A 25,232-nucleotide genomic window follows, 5' to 3' on the forward strand; every position below is an offset into this window, starting at 1 on the left:
GGCCTGAATCTTTCTGGCCATGCATTCATTAATGACTTTAAATAAGAGACCAAAAGTATAAATAATCATATTAAACATAGAAAAAGCAGACTGGGCGCTGTGGAACATGCTTGCAATCTCAGTGCTGGTTGGAGGGAATAGTGAGTTCAACAACAGCTTGAGGCAATTTAGCAAGACTCTGTCTCAAAATACAACAAAAAGACACTAAATCTCCAAATGCCAGTGGCTCACACCTGTAATCCTAGCTACTCGGGAGGCTGAGAGCTGAGGCTCATGGATTCAAGCCAGCCCAAGCAAGAAAAATCCATGAGACTCATCTACAGTTAACTACCAAAGGATCTGAAAGTAAAGCTGTAGCTCAAGTGGTGAAGTGTTAGCCTTGAGTACAAAAACTCAGAAACAGTGCCTAGGCCCTGAATTCAAGCCCAGATAGGCATATACATACACATAAAGGCTATCATCTAAAGGTTCTGGCATCTAAAACACCCTTTAAAAATCTCTTTAATGAATGGGAGAGAGTGAGAGAAGGGGTGACATCTCAAATAAAATGTACTCATTACCTGACTTATGTAACTGTAACCTCTCTCTACATCACCTTTACAACAATTATTTAAATTAAAATGAACAGGGACCGGAAGTTTAGCCAGGTGGTAGAGTGCTTGCCTAGTATGCAGAAAGACCCTGGTTTGATTCCTTGGTACTAAGTACATAGGGAAAAAAAGCCAGAAGTTGTGCTGAGGCTCAAGTGGTAGAGCTCTAGCCTTAAGAAAGTCCAAGGACAGTGGTCAGGCCCTGAGCTCAAACCCAGGACTGACCAAAAAAAAAAAAAAAAGAACAAATCTCTTAATAAAAACATAACCTCTGGGCACTAGTGGCCCATGCCTATAATCCTAGATAGTTCAAGAGGCTGAGATCTGAGGAACTTGGTTTGAAGCCAGCCCAGGGAAGAAAGTCCATCAAACGAGAGCCACGGGCTGGGGAGTCCATCAGACTTTTATCTCCAACTAATCACCAAGAAAACGGAAGTTGGAGCTATGGCTCAAGCAGCAGAGTGCTCATTTTGAACAAAACCACCCAGGCCTTGAGTTCAAGTCCCAGGGCACACACACGCGCGCGCACACACACACACACACACACACACACACACACACACACACACACACACACACACACACACACAGTGGAACTGTGGCTCAAATGGTAGCTAAGAGTACCAGCCTTAAATAAAAAACTAAGAAACAGCACCTAGGACCTAAGTTCAAGCCCCAGTACTGGCATTTAAAAAAAAAAAGGCAAGCAACTCCTGGCATAGGCCCATTCACTGTACCAGCAGGGAGTAGTAGCCAAAAATTGACTTCTGCTTCTCAGCTCCTAAAAGATTTCAGGGTCTGGAGGGGAAGTTGATAGACAGTTGTTAGTCAATGGTGCCATGAAAATACAAAGGGGACCTAAAATGTAGAAAGAGATCACAAAGTCTCTTACAAAACCATTGTAATTAAATTTTCCAGGCCTGGGGGGGGGCGGGTTGTCCTAGTGGTAGAATGCTTACCTTGCAAGCACGAAGACCAGGGTTCAATTCCTCGGTACCACATACATAGAAAAAAGCCAGAGTGGTGCTGTGCCTCAAAAGGTAGAGCTCTAGCCTTGAGAAAGCCCAAGGACAGTGCTTAGGCCCTGAGCCCAGGACTGGCCAAAAAAAAATCCAACTTTCTCCACTATGTAGTCCCTTAAAGCTGTAAGATATTTCAAGAGAAGTTCACCCACCAGAGGCTAAATAGAGGCTTCATTCCACCCATTCTCTAGTTTCCTAAAACAAGAAATCGCTGACTTACCTGCTCAAGCCTTTAAGCCATGCCCTAGAGGACAAATGGCTTAGCAAACCTCCCACAACTTTGGGAGTCTGCCAGTTAAAGGCTCCTGTCAAGGGCCTCAAGGCTCCAAGCCCCTTCATTTTAGTAAAAACTTGTGCTGAATAAAAATCATACTCATTCCCACCTTAGAGCTGAATCACCTTCAGTCTATTGGGAGTGGCTTGAACTCAGCATCTATGCTCTGTCCTTGAACTCTTTTGCTCAAGGCTAGCCACAGCACCACTTTTAGTTTTCTAGTGGTTAGTGGTTAATTGGAGATAAGAGTCTCATGGACTTTTCTGCCCCAGCTGGCTTTGAACTACTATTCTCAGATCTCAGCCTCAGCTAAGATTACAGATGTGAGCCACTAGTCCCCAACTTCTTAATAAGCTTCCCTATCACTGTCACTGGGGGTGGGACCAGCGAGGAATACAAAATTTAGGTCCCCTTTACAGATGAATGTCCCTAGATTAAATAGCAACACTTGAATATATTGCTAATTTTCAGGGTTTTTTTGTCAACTTAGATATTTTAAAACTTCATGTTGTTGAAATTGGTGTGTGTGTGTGTGTGTGTGTGTGTGTAAGAGAGAAAAAGGCAGAGAGAGAGAAAGAGAGAGCCAGTGCTTGAACTCAGAGCCTTGAGCTCTCACTCATGTTGCCCTCTCATGGCTGATGGTCTACCACTTGAGCCATGTTTCCAGTCTAGCATTCTACTGGTTCACTGTAGATAATCCCTCAAACTTTCATGCCCAGGGTGGCTTTGAATTGTTGGCCTCTGATCTCAGTTTCTTATGTCACTGGAATTATAGGCATAAGTGTCAGGACCTGACTTGAGTTTGGGATTTTTAAAAAAAAATTTTAATTGTTATTATAAAGGTGATATACAGAGGGGTTACAATTACATAAATCAAGTAAAAAATACATTTCTTTCTGGACAATTGTCACCCCTTCCCTCGCTCCCTCTCTGATTCCTATCCACAAATCATATAGTTCACTTTCAAATAGTGCCCAGTGAGTACCACAGCAACATTTGGTCACCCTTTGTTTCTTTGTTTTTGTTTGTTAATTGGGAAGCTATTAGGCCCAAACAACGTCAATACCTTTAATCTCTTCACAGCAAACCCAAGCGCATAGTAAATAATAAAATAAAAAGTGAAGTTTAATGCTGAGTGAAGTGGCTCACGCCTGTAATCCTAGCTACTCAGAGGCTGAAATCTGAGGATCAAGGTTCAAAGCCAGCCCAGGCACAAAAAGACCTGAGACTGTTATCTCCAATTAACCTCTAGAAAATAGGAAGTGGGGCTCGACTCAAGGGTAGGGTTGTAGCCTTGAGCTGAAGAGCTCAGGGACAGTGCCCAGGCCAAGTTCAAGCCCCATGACCCACACGCACAAAAAAATTGTTTACCCAATCAGAAATAATCAACCTCTAAATTGGGACTGACCTCTTTAATCAATCGAATATATATTGCTTCCACATATACTTTACAAAGCTTTTTCTCTCAATCCCTTGACCCAGCCTGAATGTTCATTTTATTTGTATTCGACTTCTTTTTCTTTTTCTTTTTTTGTTGGCCGCTGTGCCTGGCTTCTTTTTTGTTTTTGTTTTTGTCAATTGGGGGGCTTGAATTCTGTGTATTAAATACACAGAAAGGCCAGATGCATGGCTGTGGCTCAAGGGGTAGAGTACTAACCTTGAGAAAGTGCAAGGACAATGCTCAGGTCCTGAGTTCAAGCCCCAGATCTGGCCAAAAAAACAAAATAAAACAAACAAACAACAACAACCTTAAGTTGGGTGAGGTGGCTCACACCTGTAATCCTAGCTACTCAGGAGGCTGAGATCTGAGGATCACGGTTCAAAGCCAGCCAGCCCGGGCACTAAAGACCAGGAGACTTACCTCCAATTAACCACAAGAAAATAGGAGGTGGGGCTGTGGCTCAAGGGGTAGGGCGGTAGCCTTGAGCTGAAGAGCTCAGGGATAATTCCCAGGCCCAGAGTTCAAGCCCCACAACTGACCAAAAAAAAAAAAAAAAAAAAGCTTAGAAAATGCCAAAGTTTATATTTTAACAGTTTAGGTATAGGTGGTGTGTGCACTTGTGTGTATCTGGGTTCCAAAACTCTTGGTTGTTCTGTGCCAGGAGGATCTCTGGACACCCAATCTGCCATACTGTCTGAAATGGAAGTATGATAAAGCAGAGTTTTGCAAAGCATACTTTGCAAAAGGTCATATATCCCATTCACGGCTACTAGGAAATAATCCTTAAGAAAATAATTACCTATGGGAAAATAATACAGTTCCATCTGGTGATTTATTTTTACCCCCTAGATATTCTTGCTTCAGTTGTGATGGTTTAAGAAACCCTGACTGACGTAAGTGAAAGATCAGATTGGAAAGATACATTGAAGTCATATTCATAAGAATCTCACATGCAAAAGTAGAAACATGGGAATATTGAAATTTCCCGTGTCATTTTTTTGTGACTCACTAAACTGAAATTCCAAGGTGGACATACATCCACCACTGGAAATTATCTTTCTTTAAAAGGTTCTTGTATTCAAACTCTTGCATGATTCCTATGTGTCCAATATTGTTTAATACTAGGTAGGATAAAAGAAATGATGAAAGACTCACTTCTGTCTGTAAGCACTTAGAAGTAAATCTTGGAAACATTCCTTAGGTGCAAGTGATTACTACGTAAACCAAACATGTGGCAAGTGCCCAATAAGTAGTGAGAGTTCAAAGAGCTAAAGAAGTTCAGAGTAGGGAACAGTTCTTTTCCCCCCTCCATGTTTTTATTAGCATCAGTGGGTTGCACAGCGGAGTTGTATTCTGACATGTCCATAGGCAAAGACGCACTGTGTCCATTTTCCCTCACCCCCTTCCCCAAACTGTTCTCAACAAGTTCATTGCTCCATTTCTGTGCAGGTACACAGTTATTTTAACAAATGTGATCATGGTGTACAATTGTTTTGTATGTTTTGAATTCAGTTGGCAATCATTTTCTTGAGAATTTTGTAGCTATGCTCAGCAAAGAGGTTGGTCTATAATTCTCTGTCCCTTCTTTCCTCTCCCCTCTGCCTTCTCCCTTCTGCTCTTTCCCTTCTTCCTACTTTCCTCTTATCACTCCTCTCCTGTCTCCTCACTCCCTTCTCCCCTCTTTCTCTTTGTTGTGTCCTTGTCCAGTTTTTGAAATAAGAGTAATACCACCTTCCTAGAATGAGTTTGATAGCGCCACTTCACTTTCAATGCCATGGAAAACATTGGGTAGTATTGGGGAGTATTAATTGGTAGTATTGGGTAGAATTGATAGTGTTAGTTTTTCTGTACAGTTCTGGTAGTGGATACATTCAGTTCTGGGGTTTTCATTCTGGGGAGACTCTTTTTTTTGCCAGTCCTAGGGTCTAAACTTGGGGCCTGAGCACTGTCCTTGGGGTTTCTTCAAGGCTAGTGCTCTACCACTTGAGCCACAGTACAACTTCTGGCTTTTCTATTTATGTGGTACCAAGGAATTGAACCCAGGGCTTTGTGCATGCTAGGCAAGCACTCTACCACTAGGCCAAACTCCCAGCCTCTGGACTCTTTGTTATGGCAGCAATCTCACTGCTTATTGCAGACCTATGTAAGTGGTATATATCTTATTGGTTCAATTTTGGTAGTGCATTAAGAAATGCATTATTTTTCCTATATTTTCCAGTCTGTTTGAATACAGGTTTTCAAAGTGGGAACAGTTCCTCTTACTTGAAATGTAGGTGTGAAAAAAAAAACTGCAGAGATTTGCATTTGCTAGCATATTAGTCACCTTGTGTTACTATGACAGAATACCTGGAATAATACTTCCATCAGGCAGTACTTACTTTGGTTTACACTTTCAGAGCATTCAGTCCATATTAGATGGCAGCTTCATTATTCTTGGTGAGAGTCTGTCCTGGTGGAAGGGTAGAGTGTGACAAGACCGCTCACTTCATGACAGACAGAAAGGGTATCCCCTAGATCCCCTAGTGACTTATTTCCACCAAAGAGGCCCCATTTCCCAAAAGCTCATTCACCTGTAAACTCATTAATAGATTAACCCATGATGAAGTTATAATACAATCGTCTCTCAATAATGCCACCAATTGGGGACCAAATCTTCAACACAGAGCCTAATCTATATATTGCTATTAAGTCTGAAAATTTATAAATTCTCCTTAGTGAAACAAGCTGCAGATCGATTTAGAACTTAAAATTAATTCTTTTAATTAAATAGATTGCTCCATCATACCTACTCTTAGGAACTTTATGACTAGACATTGCTAGTTATGGGTCAGGAAGAATTTTAATGAAGCTTTGCACTGCAGGTACTGAACAGAAAAGTAGCTATGAGAGTGTTTGGAAGCATTAAGCTAGTGCAGAGTATTGAGAAATAGGAGGCACCAGGGGTAGGCCAAAGGCAATATAAGGAAATAGGAGGAGGTGAAGAGAGTCAATGCTACTTGCACAATCAACACAGACCTAGAAGCATTGCCTCCAGCTAGTCTGAGGAAATCTAGTGATCCTAATTAAAAACAGTGAAGACCTTCATAACTGTTTATAGAAAAATATTATGATTCATGAACACATCAGCAGGATTTTCTTCTCTGTTTGATTGTACACTTGAGAAATATGAAAAGTTAATTTTCTAAATGCACAAGCCAACTGACTCTGGAGGAAATGTCTTTTAATAAAAATTAGAAGAGAACAGTGTTCAGCAAAGACTGGAGAAAGAGTCACACATAGGTGTAGAGCTAAAGGAAAGACTAGAGAATGGCACCCCTGGATGATGAGTCAGGGTTCATTTTTGTCTTCTGGATGAGGAAACTAAACACAGGCTTAATTGGCTTACTCAATGACATACAAGTCATTAATAAAATACATTGGACTTCAAATAAACTTGTGTGTGTGTGTGTGTGTGTGTGTGTGTGTGTGTGTGTGTATGTGATGTGTGTCCACACTGAAGCTTGAACTTATGGTCTGATTGAAGAAAGGAGATCAGGTCTGGCCGGTGCCATCTTGGCCACATGGTAGATGGTAGTCTGCCAACTTGCTTTCATGCTGGAGGAAGGTGACACCCCTTCCTCCCAGGTGATGGGCCCACCTAAATCTCTGCAGACAGGGATGGGCACTTGGTTGATAGATTACTAAACCTGTCAGTCCAGTGCCTGGGACTGGGAATTTTCCTGTGACCCTAACCACTGATCTGACCCTATTCAGGCCTAGACTAGCTCAGACACCATGACTCCATGCCACGTGTCTCCATGTTCCTGTCCTGTCTTCTGGATGTTCTCAGATCAACATGTTCTTTTTTCCTCTCTGGCCTGTTTCTTAACTGTGCTAAGTGTATTTCTGGGCAGCAGACCTTTGTAACAATAGGCTGCATGTGGACTGCTAGGACTCCAATAAAAGACTCTAAGATTTAACCTCTCAAAATGTGGCTTCTCTCTTCTCACCTTACAACATGATCATTTGGAAGTAAGAGTGTGTAAGATTTGTTGGGTCAAGTTGGCTCTGAATCTTCTCCATCATCATATCTTAAGCTCCTGTGTGACCAGGATTATAGGTGAGCCACTGTTGCCTAATGATTCAAATGATTTTGACTAATTTCCATGTTCTGAGTTCCTGTTTGATGAATTCTACTTTCAGCTCTAAGAAGCTTATACAATTTATTATATATACTCAAAACCAAAATAAATCCATTTATTTCCCATACATTTTCCAGTTATCACCAGGAGCTCACTTATTTTGGCCATAGGGCTTAACTCGAAGCCTGGGTGCTGTCCCTGAGCTCTTTAGCGCAAGGCTAGCACTTTACCACTTGGAGCCACAGTGCCACTTCCAATTTTCTAGTAGTTACTTGGAGATAAGAGTCTCACAGACTTTCCTGACTGGGCTGGCTTTGAACTACAAATCTCAGCCTCCTGAGTAGCTTCACAGTTGTGAGCTATTGGTACCCAGCTGGGCTCTCCTTTTGGAAGGAAAAACATAAGCCTGGTTGATTCTTCTAGCCATTGTAGTATATTCAAAGCCAATGGCTATCTCTATCAATGTTAGTTATTTTTGCTTGTTTTAGCTTCTGTTAATCACATTATATAGCCCATGTTGGCCTCAAACTCACAGTCTTCATGTCTGAACCTTCTGAGTATTAGGATTAGAAGCTTCTACCATCAGTCCTAGTTTGTCATCTTAGTTCTTTTTGTTTGTTTGTTCTTTTTGCCAGTCCTGGGGCTTGAACTCAGAGCCTGGAAACTGTCCTTGAACTCATTTTGCTCAAGGCTAACGCCACTTCCAGCCTTTTCTGTGTATGTGGTACCAAGGAATCGAACCCAGGGCTTCGTATATGCTAGGCAAGCACTCTACCACTAGGTCACGCTCCTGGTCCCTGCTATCTTAGCTCATAATTGGAGTCATCAACTGGGTCAAGGAACCAAATTGGCACAGACATACTGAGAGATGAAAGGTCCTAAGTTGTTCTTGTTGTTTTTGATGATGATGATTGCTAATACCATGATTTGAACTTTGGAACTCAAGCTTTCTAGATATGCTCTGTCAATTGAACCATGCCTCCAGGTTGACCTTTTGTTGATTATTTTGGAAATAGAGTGTCTCAGACTTCAGCCCAGGAAGGCTTGCAATTGTGATTCTTAGATCTCAGCTTCCGAGATAGCTAAGACTACAAAGTTAGCCACAGTGCCCAACTAAGTCTTATTATTTTTTTTTGCCCCAGGCTTGAGCTTAGGGCCTAAGCACTGTCTTTGGGCTTTCCTCAAGGCTAGAGCTCTACCACTTGAGCCACATCACCACTTCTGGCTTTTTTCTACATATGTGGTACTAAAGAGTCGAATTTGGTCTTCCTGCATGCTAGGCAAGCACTTTACCACTAGACCTGGTCCCTAATTTTTTTTAATTTTTAATTAATTAACTTAGTTTTGCCTATCCTGAGGCTTAAACTCGGGGCCTGGGCACTATCCTTGAACACTTTTGCCACTTGAGCCACAGCACCACTTCCATATTTTTCTGTGTATGTGGTATTGAAGAATTGAACCCAGGGTTTTGTGTATGCTATGTAAGCACTCTACCACTAAGCCACATTCTCAGCCAAGTTTTTTTTAATGATTTTTTTTTTTTTTTTGCCAATCCTGGGCTTGGGCTCAGGGCCTGAGCAGTGTCCTTGGACTTTCTCAAGGCTTAACACTCTACCACTTGAGCCTCAGCACCACTTCCAGCTTTTTTTCAATGTATGTGGTACCAAGGAATCGATCCCAGGTCTTTGTGCATGCTAGGCAAGCACTCTACCACTAGACCAAACTCCCGCTCCTCAGCCAAATTTTTTATAGTTACATGGAAACACTCACAATAAAGTGAAGTAGCCAACAAAAAAAAGTGACCAAAAGAGTTTTTACACATTTCAGATAGAAATTATCCAGTTTTTCATTATTATAACAAAAGAGCTGAGATAGGTTAACTTCTGAGAGAAAGGAGATTTATATAACAGTTTTGGAGATTCAAAGCCTAATATCATAAGATCTCATTAGCTTGACCTCCGGTGAAGGCTAAAAGCAAATGATATCATGTAATAGTATATGTCCAAGTTGGAAAAGGTATCACATTTCCAACAGGAAACCAAGAAGGTAGGAAAGCCTGGCTCTGGTGACTCATGTATGTAATCTACTACTCAGGACTCTGAGGGTCATGGTTCAAAGCCAGCCTGGATACATAGTCAATGAGACTCTTATCTCCAATTAACCACTTAAAAAAACGAAAGTGGTGCTGTGGCTCAAGTGGTAGAGCAATGGATTTGAGCTGAAGAGCTCAGGGAAAGTTCCCAGATGAAGAGTTCAAGCCCCATGACAGGAAAACAAAAACAAAAAACAGCCCTGGTAGACTTATCTCCAATCAACTGGCAAAAAGGCAGAAGTAGAGGAATGGCTCAAAAGATAGAACTGCAGTCTTAGATGAAAAAGCTAAGCACAAGCCCTGAGTTCAAGCCACTTGATGGCATGGGCATGCACGTGAACACACACACATACACACACACACACACACACACACACACACACACACACACACACACACACACACGCTGAGGATTACAGGGCAAAATGAACAGAGAGTAAAGACTGACAATGTTAAGACATCACTTAGCAACTCAAGCTAATGATGGAAGATATGGACCAGACATTAAAGAACTAACTTTTGAGAACCTCTAAGAAAAAGACAGAAATGCTAGTGATACAAGTAAGATCACAATCAAGTAACTGTTTAGAAAGACCTGCTTTGGGGCAGGGGAAATGGGGACCAAGACATGAGAAAGGGTATCAATGTATGTGAAGTAATGCACCCTCTATCTGGTGAATATAATGTAACACTTCTATTAATTACAATAAAAAATATATAGAAAAAAAAGAAAGACCTGCCTTAGAAATAACATCTACACTTAAAGAGTTTTAGCAAAGAAAGAAATAAAAATACTTATTCTTTTAAGTTACAAAATTTGTTTTCTGGCTAGTTCTTAACCATTTTGTTTGTGTTGTGCCCATGCTAAAAGAGAAATTAAAACAAAAGACCTAGCCAGGCACAGTGGCTTATGCCTATAATCCTAGATACTCAGAAGGATGAGATCTGAGTTAAGGTTCAAAGCTAGCCTGGGCTCTAAAGACCATGAGACTCTTGTCTCCAATTAACCACTAGAAAACTGGAAATAGTGCTATGGCTCCAGGGATAGGGCAGTAGCCTTGAGCTGAAGAGCTCAGGGACAGCGTCCAGGCCCAGAGTTCAAGCCCCCAGACCAAAAAAACAACAACAAAAAACCTCAAATAAATAAATAAATATAGGACCTGGCAAGGGAGAGAGAAGGCAGTAACTGAAAATGGTGTCATCCATCTAAAGTTCCTCATCATTATACTAAAACTCTCTATTTAACCTCAAAAGATGTCAGAATGAAAAATTTCCTGATGGGAGCCAGTCTAATGCCTATAATACTAGATACTCAGATCTGAGAATAGTGGTTCAAAGTCAGCCCAAGCAGGCAAGTCCATGAAACTCTGATCTATAATTTAAAAACAAGCAAACAAACAAACAAACAAACATGAAGTAGAGGTGTGGTTTTAGCGGTAGAGAACCATCCTTGAGCAAAAAACTGAAAAAAAAAAAAATAGCTAGCAGCCAATCCCGCATTCAAACCCTAGTTATCAGTACCAAAAAAAAAAAAGAGAGAGAGAATGAAAGAAAACAAGAAAGAAAAAAGAAAGTTTCTCAAATAATCCAACCATTATGACAATGAAGTTCCCTTAGCATCCTTTCATCCTTATAAAAGTAACATAAACTAATACAATTGTTAACTGGTTACTTGTTATGTCCTCCAGTCCCTTCTTTACCAGGGGAATTGCTTACAATGTGGCCAATCCATTGTTTGTTTTTGCTTGTTTGTTTTGTTTTGTCAGTTGTGGGCCTTGAACTCTGGGCGGAGCACTTGAGCTCAAGGCTACTGCCCTATCCCTTGAGCCACAGCGCCACTTCCAGTTTTCTGGTGATTAATTGGAGATAAGAGTCTCATGGTCTTTAAGTGCTTAGGCTGGCTTTGGACCTAGATCCTCAGATCTCAGCCTCCTGAGTAGCTAGACTTACAAGCCTGAGCCACTGTGCCCAGATCCAATTCATTGTTTAATAGTACTGGTGTATTAATTCTAGGACAATGGGGATTATTTTTTCCCCCGTTTGGCAACAGGGATTATTTTATGTACTTGACTTCTTCCAAGAGTGCCTTGTACATACTAAATACTTAAGTATTTAATTAACTGGAAAATCAAAGAAAGCACTGGACTGAGCTGGTTGTTAGTGACTCATGTAATCCTGTCTATTATCCTAGCCAGTCAGGAGGTGAAGATAAGAGAGATTCAAAGCCAGTCCTAGCAGGAAAGTCCAGGAGACTCTAATCTCCAATTAACCACTAGAAAAATGGGAGTGGAACTGTGGCTCAAAGAGGTAGAGCCTTAGATGAAAAGCTCAAGGACAGTCCCCAGCTCCTGAGTTCAGTCCCCACAACTGACAACAACAAAAAAGTATTGGATTGATGCATAGAGATGCATACCTAGCACCCAGAGGCCAAGGCAGAAAATCTAGAGTTTGAAGCCAGTGTGGGTTATATAGTGAAATCCTTTTATTTCTCATAAAGAATTTTTTAAAAAGCACTGTGTGGACAGCAAGATAATATGTGATAAGACTTTATAACATGTGTAACTGGAGCCTCCACTGCCCTAATCCCTAAGTTTACTGTTTGTTCATGCCTTGTTTTCCCCCACAGGGTGGCTTATGCAACCTCTGTAGGACAGGATTCAGCTTATCCAGAACAATTAGTGCATATAATTTCTCACTGTTATTATGATGTGGAATGTGGAGAGCAAAATGGCAATTGGCCTGTGTAGAATGCTGGGCCAGGCCAGGCGTGGTGACTCATGCCTGTAATTCTAGCTACTCAGGAGGCTGAGATTTGAGGGTCAAGGTTCAAAGCCAGTTTTGGCACAAAAGGATCTGAGACTTTAATCTCCAATTAACCTCTAGAAAATGGGGCTTGGCTCAAGGGTAGGGTGGTAGACTTGAGCTGAAGAGCTCAGGGACAGCGCCCAGGCTGAGTTCAAGCCCCATGGACCCACCAAAAAAAAAAAAGAATGCTAGGCTGAGCCAATTCTCCATTTTGGCTTCTGCTAAGACACTGGCAGGATGCTCACTCATTCATCACAGTTTTCCATCTACCTTCAGATCCTTGAGGTTCTTGTTTCCTGTAAAATCTCTAAAATCTCTCAGTATTCTTCAGATTTGGGTTTTTTTTCTTGGTATAAACTTTCTCTTAAAGGCCAGGTATCTCATGATGTTGAATTGGCCAATGATAGACTATATATGTGATGAGGATCTTGTAACCTTATGTAGCCTGGTAACATCACAGCTATCTTAGATTGTGTAAGTACATTTGGTGATGTGAGGCATTTCTAAAAATGTATCCCCATCATTAATTAATGAATGATTGTTCTCATCCTCTCCAAAGCAAATAAAAGCATGGCCATAGTTGGACAGTTCCTTGTGTTCTTAAAAGGTTTTCATGATTACTCTCAAGCAAAATCCTAAATAATATTTCTAATTAACTAAGACCCTAGAATGGGTCATTCTGTGTGTGTGTGTGTGTGTGTGTGTGTGTGTTACGTGTGTGTGCGTGTATGTGTGTGTGCCCAAAGCTTTGCACATGATAAACATACACTTTACTAAATTACATTTCCAGCTTTCTAGGGTGGATATATGATATTTGGAAAATACATACATAAAATAAAATTTGGCAGTACTTGGGTTTGAACACAGGACTTTGCACTTGCTAGACAAACATTATACTTTGGAGCTATTCATATCTATAGCCCTTTTTCTGTGCTGGTTTTGAGATAGGACCTCACTTCCTGCCTGGATTCACTGTTAAACCACAAACTGGCCTATTTCAGGCTTCCTATTTTAGCTGAGATAACAAGCACATGCTATCCTGTCCAGCTTCTTCTACTAGATGGATTCTTGCAGATGTTCTGCCTAGGCTGCAACTGCTGACCTTCCACGCTCAGCTTCCCAAGTAGACAGAGTTACAGACCTGAGGCATTGTCCCTGAGCTCTTCAGCTCAAGATTACTGCCCTACCCCTGGAACTACAGCCTCACTTCCCATTTTCTAGTGATTAATTGGAGATAAGAGTCTCAGGTTCTTTAGTGCCTGGGATGACTTTGAACCACGATCTTCAGATCTGAGCCTCCTGAGTAGCTAGGATTACTGGTGTGAGCCACCATGCCTGGCTCTACTCTTCATAGAGTTGGTAGTCAAAATGATGTGTATTACAATGGAATTCTATGACACCAAGCAGAAAGAATGACATTGCCCCTTTTGTAAGGAAATGGAAAGACTTGGAAAAAATCATATTAAGTGAAGTAAGGACCATAGGCTCTGTGGTTTTCCTCATTTGCAATAAGTAGTACACATACAGGATTCTCCTAGCAGAGGATCACAATAGCTGAATAGTTATGTGCAGTGGCCATATAGGAAGAGTATAAGTGAAATGAACTCCAGGACATGGAAACAAAAGTATTATCTTTGAGCCCTAGCACCACTTTAAGTTTTCTGGTGGTTATTGGATATAGTCTCACTGACTTTACTGCCTAGGCTGGCTTTGAACCATAATCTTCAGATCTCAGCCTCCTGAATAGCTAGCATTATAGGTGTGCCCAGACACTAAAGACCAAGAGACTCTTATCTCCAATTAACCACTAGAAAACCGTAAGTGGAGCTGTGGCTCAAGAGGGTGGGGCAGTAGCCTGGAGATGAAGAGTTCAGGGACAGTGCCCAGGCCCACAGGTAGGGTGGTAGCCGTGAACTGAGGAGCTCAGAGACAGCATCCAGGCCCAGAGTTCATTCCATGACCCACAAAAAACAAAAACAAAAACAAAAACAAAACAACAAAAAGAAACCTACAAGTATTTCATTATTCGTGGGGGTGTAATCTACTCAAGAGACAGCAATAGCTTTGAGGCTACCCCATCTGGAATATTACATAACATCTGTTGTCCTCTTCTAAAGCAGACTTCTTTGGTAAGACTTCAATTGGTCTTGACTGAAATTTCATTAGTTTCTTTCCCAGGAGTAGAAAGGTCATTCTCAGAGAAATCTTTCTGTCACAGATCTAAGAGTCGTTCTCACAGGCTGTTGCAGCAGAACATGTTGGATGTTTCTCTGGAAATATGCCCAATCTTGGGACAACTAAACTTTTCTTGTAAACCAAGACTTGCAACAGTACATGCTCTTACTGGTACTAGATGCTGAAGGTTCATGCCTGTAATCCGAGCTACTAAGGAGGATGAGGTCTGAGGATTGCAGTACAAAGCCAACCCATGGAGGAAAGTCTACTCTTTTTTTTCATATACTTTTTATTGTAATTAATAGAAGGGTTACATGATATTTGCCAGATAGAAGGTGCATTAATTCCCATACATTGATACCCTTTCACATGTCTTGGTCCCCATTTCCCTCCCCCCCACCTCCACCCCTCATCTTGTTTTCCCGCGTTCCCTATCCAATTTCAAATAACCAAATACAAATATATCCCATATATCAGGTAACAAAGTGAGATACTGTAACAATATGAGATAACCAAGGGACAGCAAAAGAGATGAGAGATAACATAGTACCTTAAGAACAACAATCATTCATTATATGGCTTATGTTTCTATATCCTAGAGATCCTTTCATTTAGCATCCTACTATATGGCCTTTTGTATCAAGGTTTTGCTCTACTGCAAATCTCTGCTAGGAGAGCCCAAGATTTCTACTGTTTATGACAAATGAGGGAAACCATTGAGCCTAAGTTCCTTTGAGTCTGGCTTACTTCACTTAATATGATCTTTTCTAAGTCTTTCCATTTCCTAACAAATGGGGCAATGTCATTCTTTCTAAGTCTACTCTTATCTCCAATTAACCACTAGAAAACTGGAAATGGTGCTGTGGCTCAAAGTGGTAGAGCACTTGACTTGAACAAAAAAAGAGCTCAGAGGCAGAGCCCAGGCTGTGAGTTCAAGCCCCACGAACAACAACAAACCACAACAAAAATTGTACTCTACCTGACTTATGAAATGGTAACCACTCTGTACAATAATAACAATAAGAATATAGTTTTTTCAAAAGAAAGGAAGGGGGCCTAGTGGTAGAGTGCTTTCCTAGCATACACGAAGACCTGGGTTCAATTCCTTGGTATTACATACAAAGGAAAAAGCCAGAGGTGGTGCTGTGGCTCAAGTGGTAGAGCCCTAGCTTTAGAAAAACCCAAGGACAGTGCGCAGGCCCTGAGCCCAAGCCCAGGACTAGCAAAAAACAGACAAACAAAAACAAAAGAAAGGAAGGAAAGGAGGGAGGGATGAAATGGGAGCAAGGGAAGAAGGGGAAAAAGAGAACGAGAATGAGAGGGAAGAAAATCTCTAAAAGCGATCTTATCTAATAGTTATTAAAAAAAGTATTCCCAAGGGGCTGGGAGTTTGGCCTAGTGGTAGAGTGCTTTTCTAGCATGCACGAAGACCTGGGTTCCATTCCTTAGTACCACATAAGTAGGAAAAAAAAAAAAAGGTTAGAAGTAGTGCTGTGGCTCAAGTGGTAGTGTGCTAGCCTTGAGACAGCACAAGGATAGTACTCAGACCCTGGGTTCAAGCCCTGTGACTGGCAAAAAAAGGGGGGGGGCATTGTGTCAAGCTCTGCTGAAAAGCTTTTTTGTTTTGTTTTTCCATTCTCACCAGAACACATGTTCTATTTTCAGGAGCTGAGTATTGCTTAATTCTAGAATAAAAATTAAATCCTATTAAGATCTTTTTTGTTTTTCTTTTTGCTGGGCCTGGGCTTGAGTTCCAGGCCTGAGCACTGTCGTTGGACTTTCTCAAGGTTAGAACTCTACCACTTGAGCCTCAGCACCACTTCTGACTTTTTTCTATGTATGTGGTACTGAGGAATTGAACCTGTGTCTTCATGCATGCTAGGCAAGAACTCTACCACTAGGCCAAACTCCCAGACCTCTATTAAGATCTTTAAACAATTTTCTTTTGAACTTCAGCCTTGCAAGTGCTAGGCAGGTGCTCTAACCACTCAGTTATATCCAGTAAACAAATGACAATTTTGTCCTTAGACACCAGTTTGGAAGTTTTATTTAGTTAGTCCTGTTGCAAGTGGGAATTAATATATTCCTGACATAGGAACTTTATTAATGTAAACTACTCCCTTATAAATACAAGATACAAATGTTGTCTCACCTCTTACTCAAATGAGTTATGCTGGTCCTAATTCCCCTTTATCAGGAAGTCTAGTATCTTCCTCTTTAGGGTGCTTCCTTCTCCTAAATTTTATAGAAATTTAAAGCCTTAAAAGAGCATATCTAACATCCACCACTGTACCCAACTCCAATTAATTCCTGTTATCCCATCCCAGTGTTTCCCATGCTCAGCTCCCACCTTCCTCATTTTGTCAGCTCTTGGTATTTTGGTTTTTTTGTTTTTTGTTTTTTGTTTTTATTTGCCAGTCCTGGGCTTGAGCTCAGGGCCTGAGCACTGTCCTTGGACTTTCTCAAGGCTAGAGCTCTACCACTTGAGCCTCAGCACCACTTCCGGCTTTTTTCTATGTATGTGGTACCGAGGAATCGAACCCGGGTCTTCATGCATGCTAGGCAAGCACTTTAACCACTAGGCCAAACTCGCGGCCCAGGTCTTGGTATTTTGTTCTCATCAAATACTTGCTAGACAAATGCTCTTCCATTGAGTTAAATTCCTAGCCCTTCTTTCTTTTCCTTTTCTTTTTTTGTGGTGCTGATGTTTTAACTTATGGCCTCATGCTTGCCACCATTTGAGTCATACCTCTCAACCCATTTTGCTTTAGTTATTTTTCAGATAGGATCTTACATTTTTGCTTCAGACTGCAATCCTCCTACCTGTTCATCCCTCATAGAGGTGATCACAGCATCGACCACCACATCCAGCTTTATTGATTGATATGGCATCTCATTAGCTTATTGCCCAGGATGCCCTTAAACTCCAATTCTCTTGTTTTTTACCTCTTAAACAGATGATGTTACAAGATTGAGTCACTACGTCCAGATGAGATTGCTTTTAATTAAATTAGTGCTTCAATTTTTCAGATCTTTGTTTCTATGACTTCCTCGGCCACACACTACAGAAGGACCATGTTAGGGTGATCAACTCATCAGGATGTACTTGGAACTCGCATGGTTCCAAGAAACCATGGCACAGAAAGCCCCATGTCCCAGGAAACGCATAGTCCTTGACACTCAAGATCTTTGGTCACCTTTGTCAGTATTGGTTCTCCCAAGAGTGTATGATTCATAGCTGGACAAAGCATTGCAACTTTATTTTTTTGGCTTTCAAACACAGAAGATCCAGTTCCATTACCTTTTCCAGACAGACAACCCACTCACTTTTTAATTCAGATGTCTCAATCGCCTCCCGGGTCTCCATACACTCATCTTGTGTATGATTATGAAAGAGCAATAGTCATTCTCCCTGCCAGTGGATAATCTGCCTTCCCAAAGGTGGCCAAAGTAACTGACAAGCACTTCCCTGATGCAGGGGAATATAGCTCCTCTATATTTAAACCTGTGATAGAGGGTATGATATATATCTCAACTTTGTACCACAAAGGAAAATACTACTTCTGGTATGAACAATTACACTGAGAGTCTAGGACTAGGGAAGATGAGCATTTCACTTAATATATAAAATCCACTAGTGAGTAGTAACTTAGACTCATAACTATGATCCTAGCCATTTTCTGAAGAAGATTAGGAAGATCATAATTCTAGGCCAGCCTAGGGGGAAAAAAGGTCAGGATAACTCATCTCAATAGTAAAAGAGCTGGGTGTGATTCTGCAGGCCTGTCATCTCATCTCCGGATATGAAGCAGAAGTGGGAAATGGAGGTCTTTACTGGCTAGGATGACAGGTGAGACCCTATCTCAAAAATAAGCAGGGTTCCTTCCTTTAACTCCAGGATGATCTGCCAGTTTACTCTCCTTGGGCTTTCTCAAGGATGGAGCTGAACCGCTTGAGCCATTGCACCACTTCCACCTTTTTCTATGTATGTGGTACCAAGGAAACCAACCGGGGTCTTTGTGCAAGCACTCTACCAATAGGCCAAACTCCTGGCCCTTGCCAGATTACTCTACTCCTCTCTGAACCCCAAACTGTCTGATCTGGGGAGCAGTGTGATGATCGACCTGAGGAAAGTGGTGATATGGCAGGCAGTCATGCTAAAAAGGTCTGGCTGAGCAATATGGACCCAGCATACTTCCCTCTTCACTCATCCCTGAGGATACCGGAGCAGGCAGTCTAAATCCAGAGGAACAATGCTTCCTTCAGCTCTGCCCAGAATCACAGCCCACAATGTGCCTTTGGGCTCCGGTGAAAGTTGTGAAAACTGTATTTTATAAAGTCATAATCTGATTTGTTACAGAACAAAGAAAACATTCCACCGCTGACACCTCCATGCCAAGTGTTCACATAGATCCATATGTGTGACACAGCAACATGAAGGCTATCATCTGAGGACAGGATCCCTATCATGGAACCAATCAAGTTCACAGGCTCTGCTTTAGCACCTGCAGGCCTGATTCACCTCCACCCAGTTTGGAAAGCTTTTATGAGTAGATGCCCACAGAGACAGCTTTGTTTATCCTGACCACGGAGATGGTCTGAACATGGTATCTCTTTCTGCAGCACAGTCCTCACTCTCCAGGTCCAACAAGCCAGTCACCATAAGGGAGAGGTTGGGTACAGCTGTGTCCTGGCTGAATCAGAACTTGTCTACTTGCTCTGGAACTCTTAGACTCACAACAGTGTCATCTAGAGGAATTGGCACCATCTCTGCTCAACTCCCTCTGCTGCCAGAGATGTGGATATGGATTTTTTTTTTTTTAAGTCAAATGGCTGTTGCAGAGATCTGGCAAGAAGCCCATTGACCAGAAGGAGCTGTGACCTCCATTGAGGTGCAGTCTTGTCTCCAGGGGTGACTTTGAGGAGCTGCTGTAGAGGTATTTGTCAATATGAAATCATCTTGCATAAGGAGAGAATGCTTTGAAAAAAGAGTCAAGAACCAGATTATCCAAGAGTTACAGATCTTCCCCTTTGACCATCTCTGCTCATGAACAGATGTTCTCACTAGACAAAGTAAGGCGAAGGCTCCAGACAAGGGTGCTTGGCCTACAGTCCACACACTTGGTTCACTCTCTTTCCTTATTTTTGTGATTAAAATGAGAGATCCCCCGCCCCCCCAGGCTGTGGAGGTTCATGCCTACTACCTACCTACTCAGCAGGCTGAGATCTGAGGATTGAGTTCAAAGCCAGCCAGGGCACCAATGTCCTAGAAACTCTTCTCTCCAATTAACCACTAGAAAACCAGAAGTGGCACTGTGGCTCAAGGGGGTAGGGCGGTAGCCTTGAGGCTGAACAGCTCAGGGACAAGGCCCAGGCAGAGTTCAAGCCCCATGAAGAGGGGTGGGGGCAGGGAGAGAGAGCAAGAGAGGTAAGACTTTCTAGATACCCGTATTGCTTAGAAAGGCCCTTCAATTTTTCAAGGAGCTCTTGGCTTTTTCTTGGTGAAAAGTTGAGGATGTTTTTCTGGAAATGTGGGCAGGAGGTCTAGCTCCACTTCCTGACTAGACTAGAGAGGAACTGGTACAAGCCTTCAGACAGACAGGAGGAGCAGCTGGGTCTATGTCCTGTTCTCTGAGTGTTCCCTGGAATAATCGGAGGAAGTAGAAGCAAGAAGAGGAAGGCTTATTTTAGTGAGAACACGGATGATTTTCTATAGAGAGTTGGAATTTTTAAGTCATCACAGATTACAGAAATGCTGCTTTTGTTTTTGCAACACTGGAGAGTTTTAGTATATTATGAAATATTTACATTGTGAGATTTGAACTTTGGGCCTGGGAGTTGTCCCACAGCTCCACTTCCAGTTTTCTGGTGCTTAATTGGAGATAAGAATCTCACAGACTTTAGTACTAGGGCTGCATTTGAACTGGTAATCCTCAGATCTCAACCTCCTGAGTAGCTAAGATTTACAGGTGTGAGCCACCGTTCCCGGCCAGATGTATGTTTTTTGTTTTTTGTTTTCATTTTTCTTTTCTTTCTTTTTTCAATTTTTTTTTTCTGGCCCTGGGGCTTGAATTCAGTACTTGGGTTTTATCCCTGAGCTTTCAGGCTCAAGGCTAGCATTTTACCACTATGAGCCACAGTTCCATTTCTAGTTTTTAGGTAGTTAATTGGAGATAAGAGTCTCATAGACTTTCCTGTCCAGGTTTCTTTCGAATTGCAGTCTTCAGATCTCAGCTTCCTGAGTAGGTGCGATTATTGGTGTGAGTCATTGGCACTTGATCCAATACTGTTTTGTTCTGTCTTGGTTGTTTTGTGTGTGTGTGTGTGTGTGTGTGTATGGGGGGTGGGGGGTGGGACTTTGAACTGCAGTCCTAGGCAATGTCCCTGAGTTTTCTCACTCAAGGCTAGGGCTCTACTACTTTGAACTACAGCTCTACTTCTGGTTTTCTGGTGTTAATTGGAGATAAGAGTCTCGCTGACTTTCTACTTGTGCTAGCATTGAACTAATTGAACTACGATCCCCAGATCCCAGTCTAATGAGTAGCTAGGATTATAGTTGTGAGCCACCAGTGCTCACTCAGCTTCATTGTTTTAAGAGATCCTCTTTACTAGATTGATATCTCCATCCTGGATCTTGATAGAGATCCAAGATGTTTTAACTGTTAGTGTGGTTAAAGTGTTAATCTTACACAACTCAGCAAAAGAAGACTGTTAAAATTAAATAGAGCCAGGCGCAGTGGCTCACACCTGTTATCATAGCGACTCAGGAGGCTGAGATCTGAGGACTGTGATTCAAAGTCAGCCTGGGTACTAAAAAGTCCGTGAAACTCTTAACCACCAGAAAACGGGAAGTGGCACTGTGGCTCACGGGGTAGGGTGGTGGCCTTGAGCTGAAGAGCTCAAAGACAATGCCCAGGCCCAGAGTTCAAGTTCCACAACAATCAAAAAAAATTAGATAACCAGAATATAAAGGGAGAAGTAACTCAAGTAATGGAGTACCTGCTTAGCAACTGTGAAGCTCTAAGTTCAAAAACAAGTACCACCTAAAAAGATAAATAAAATGTCAGTGGTGTGTGTGTGTGTGTGTGTGTGTGTGTGTGTGTGTGTGTGTGTGTAGGAGAACTTTTCTGTGACTTTGGCCCATTTTTCTATTGTTAATCCTAGTATCAAAGCAAGAAATTGAAATCCCAACTTGACTGGGTTTTTTGTTGTTGTTGTTTTGTTTTGTTTTGTTGCCAGTCTTGAAGCTTGAACTCAGGGGCATCATCTCTGAGTTTCTTTTGGTCAAGGCTAGCACTATACCACCTGAGACACAGGTGGCTGGCTTATTCTGTTTATGTGGTACTGAGGAATCATATCCAGGGCTTCATACATGCTAGGCAAGCACTCTACCACTAAGCCACATTCCCAGTCTTTTGACTGGCTTCTTAGATCTAATAATGCTTTGTGTGGGTCTGTCCAATATGTCCCAGGACATTTAGCAGCATCCTCATCTTTTATCCCCAGACACCAATAGCAACCATCCCTGGTTATTACAACCACATATGTTTCCATACATTGTAAAGCCTGGTGGTAGGATTGCTAAAAATGCAGGATATATGCACTATGTGGGAATAAGTATACTAAAAATTCATCTGAAATCCAAATTTAACTGAATACTTGCATTTTTATTTGCTAAATCTGGCAATCTTACTTAGAAGGCAAAATTTGCCCTCAGTTATGCTACATTGGAGCTAGGCTAGGTGTGAATTATTAAACCCATAGGTAAAAAAATCAAAACTGAGAGAGAGCAAGGGAAGGGGTAATCTGTCAAAAAAAGAAATATACTCTTTACTTGACTTACATAACTATAATTCCTCTGTATAATCCCTCTTCATATTAACTATTTAAATAAAACAAGTGTAATTTAATACTATCTCACTAAAGAGGTACTTTAGACATAAACATTAAAGAATGACATTTGTCCTGTATGTGCTAAATAAATAATGAGAGAAAATTTCAACAGGTAAAATCAGAAATATGACTACCTCTTATTAAAACAATATATAAATTCTGTCAAGGCAGTGTTGGTTTTGTTTACTGGGATATCCCAGCTGCCTTAAATAGGGTCTAACATAGCAATCATACAATAAATACTAGTTGAGTGGCTAGATGAAAACATTGATAGTGTTAAGTGTGGGATGAGAATGTTCATATGATTGTATACTTCCTGTAACTATTCAGTAATTGGGCATGGTGCCACACACCTGCAGTCCCGGAACTTGGGAGGGTGATGGGGAAAGGAGTTTTGCTTATAATCTAGCAGTTGAAGATCAAGTCTGGGCAACAGAGGGAAACTTTATTTCAGAAATAAAAATAAAGAGCTTCTCTCCTACCCCTGCATTTCAAGCAGGAGTTATTTCTCACTCCCCTTCTGCCCATTTCTTCTTATTTTATTTGGTACCACTAAAACTTCCACCTTGGGAGACTTTCCTTTTCATGAGACTCCTTGAAATTGTTTTCACTGTGCATCTCAAGTTCCTGTGAGTTTTTCATGGAATCTGAGAAGTTGAAGGAACCCTCTTACCTTTGTCTGGTAAAAGAAAACTGGTTAGTCAGATACAGAAATTAAATTTTCAAAGTTTAGATTCTTCACTAAGGCATTATCAATCAAACTCATGGACATCTCCAGCAAAAGTATAACTTCTGGCTGGGTTCCAGTGGTTTATACTTGTAGTCCTGTCTACTCAGTAGACTGAGATCTGAGCAGTATGGCTCTAAGCTAGTCTTGGAATGAAGGCCTGTGAGACTCTTTTCTTTCTTTTTTCTTTTTTTTTTTTTTTTTGTGGTTCATGGGGCTTGAACTCTGGGCCTGGGCACTGGCCCTGAGCTCTTAAACTCAAAGCTACCACCCTACCCCTGGAGCCACAGCCCCACTTCCCATTTTCTCGTGCTTAATTGGAGATAAGAGTCTCACGTTTGGTGCCCAGGCTGGAATTTGAACTGGATCCTCAGATCCTAGCCTCCTGAGTAGCTAGGATTACATGCATGAGCCACAGTGCCCAGCTAAGCCTGTAAGCAGTGGCTTCAGTGGTATAGTGCACAAAACATCAAGGACAGTACCTGCCCAGGCCCTGAGTTCAAGCCCCTGGTTGGACACATGCACATATACAAAGAAAGTATAACTTCTAAATATAACAATGGAGTAGACATTTTTTTAAAGATAGCAGGATGCTACATGCAAAATAAACAGAATTAAACTTAAAAATGAAAGCCAGGTACCAGTGGCTCCAGCCTGTAATCCTAACTACAAAGAAAGCTGAGACCTGGAGTTTCACAGTTGAGGCCAGCCTTGGCAGAAAAGTCTGGGCCTAGCTGCTCAGGAGGCTGTGATCTAAGGATAGTTCAAAGCCAGCCCAGGCAGAAGTCTGTGAGATAGTTACCTTCAATTAATCACCAAAAATAAATTTGAAGTGGAGTTGTCTCTAGTGGTAGAGCACTAACCTTGAGCAAAAAAGCTCAGGGCCTGAGTTTAAGCCTCCAGAACTTGCACAGGTATAAAAAAGCTGGCCTGGAGGTATGGCTCAAGAGGTAGCTATGAGCAAGAAAGCCAGCAGGAGGGTGAGGCCCTGCATTCACAATCTGGCAATTATCTGTCTGTCTGTCTGTCTGTCTACCTATCTGTTCTGAATATATGTATTCTGGCCTCTGGACTGAGTGATCCAAATTTGGTGTCTTATTTTGGTAATCCAAGTCAGAAGAGTAAGAGATACTGTTATACAGGAGCAAGTGACTTTATTACCCACTCTTTCAGGAAAGCCTGAATTGGGGGGAGGGGAGGGAAGACAATGCCTTTTCCTTTTGCTGTTTCCTTCTGAAGTATTATTTTGCGAAACTCTACAACAGGTGTGTGTGTGTGTGTGTGTGTGTGTGTGTGTGTGTAAATCACATCTTGGCTTTTTCACTTAAATCTGATGTTCTATCACTGGAGCCACTAGGCCACTAGCTTTTTCCTGGCAATTGGAGGTAATAATTTCAGGGACTTTTGTTGCCTGGGCTGGCTTTGAACCATAACCTTCAAATCTTAGCTAACTAAGTAGCTAGGATTATAGGAATGAACCTCTGGTACTCAGCTGTTTTAAACCTCCTAAAAAGCTAGGGTTACACAAGGGAGATGTTTTTTCTTGCCAGTCCTGAGACTTGAACTCTGGGCCTGAGCACTGTCCTTGGGCTTTCTCAAGAGTAGGCTGTATACCACTTGAGCCACAGCACCACTTCCAGCTTTTTCTGTGTATATGGTACCAAGAAATCAAACCTGAATCTTAATGCATGCTAGGCAAACACTTTATCACCAGGTCAAACTCCCAGCCCTCCCTTTTTTTTTCCTTTTCTTTTTTAAAAGTGTTATTTTAAAGGTGATGTACAGAGGGGTTACTGTTACATTAGTCAGGTAGAGAGTACTTTTTTGAGGGGCAACATTACCTGTTCTGCTAGTTTTTTGCTCTCTTGTTCCTACCTACAGATTGTACAGTTCATTTTCAACACAGTGTCTAGTGAGTTTCATTGCTCCATTTGTTCACTCTTTGTCCCTTCATATCTGTGCCTCTGCCCTCCTAAAGATAGACTAATGAACAAACAAGACAAGGAAAGGAAAGAAAACAAAAACAGCAATGAAGAGGAATCCCAACTTTTAGAGGGAAATTTCACCAGTCCTCATTAGGACCTGGTGACAA

The sequence above is a fragment of the Megascapheus bottae genome, chromosome 10, assembly GCF_031878675.1.
Source record: "Megascapheus bottae isolate mThoBot1 chromosome 10, mThoBot2.hap1, whole genome shotgun sequence".
Taxonomy (NCBI): domain Eukaryota; kingdom Metazoa; phylum Chordata; class Mammalia; order Rodentia; family Geomyidae; genus Megascapheus; species Megascapheus bottae.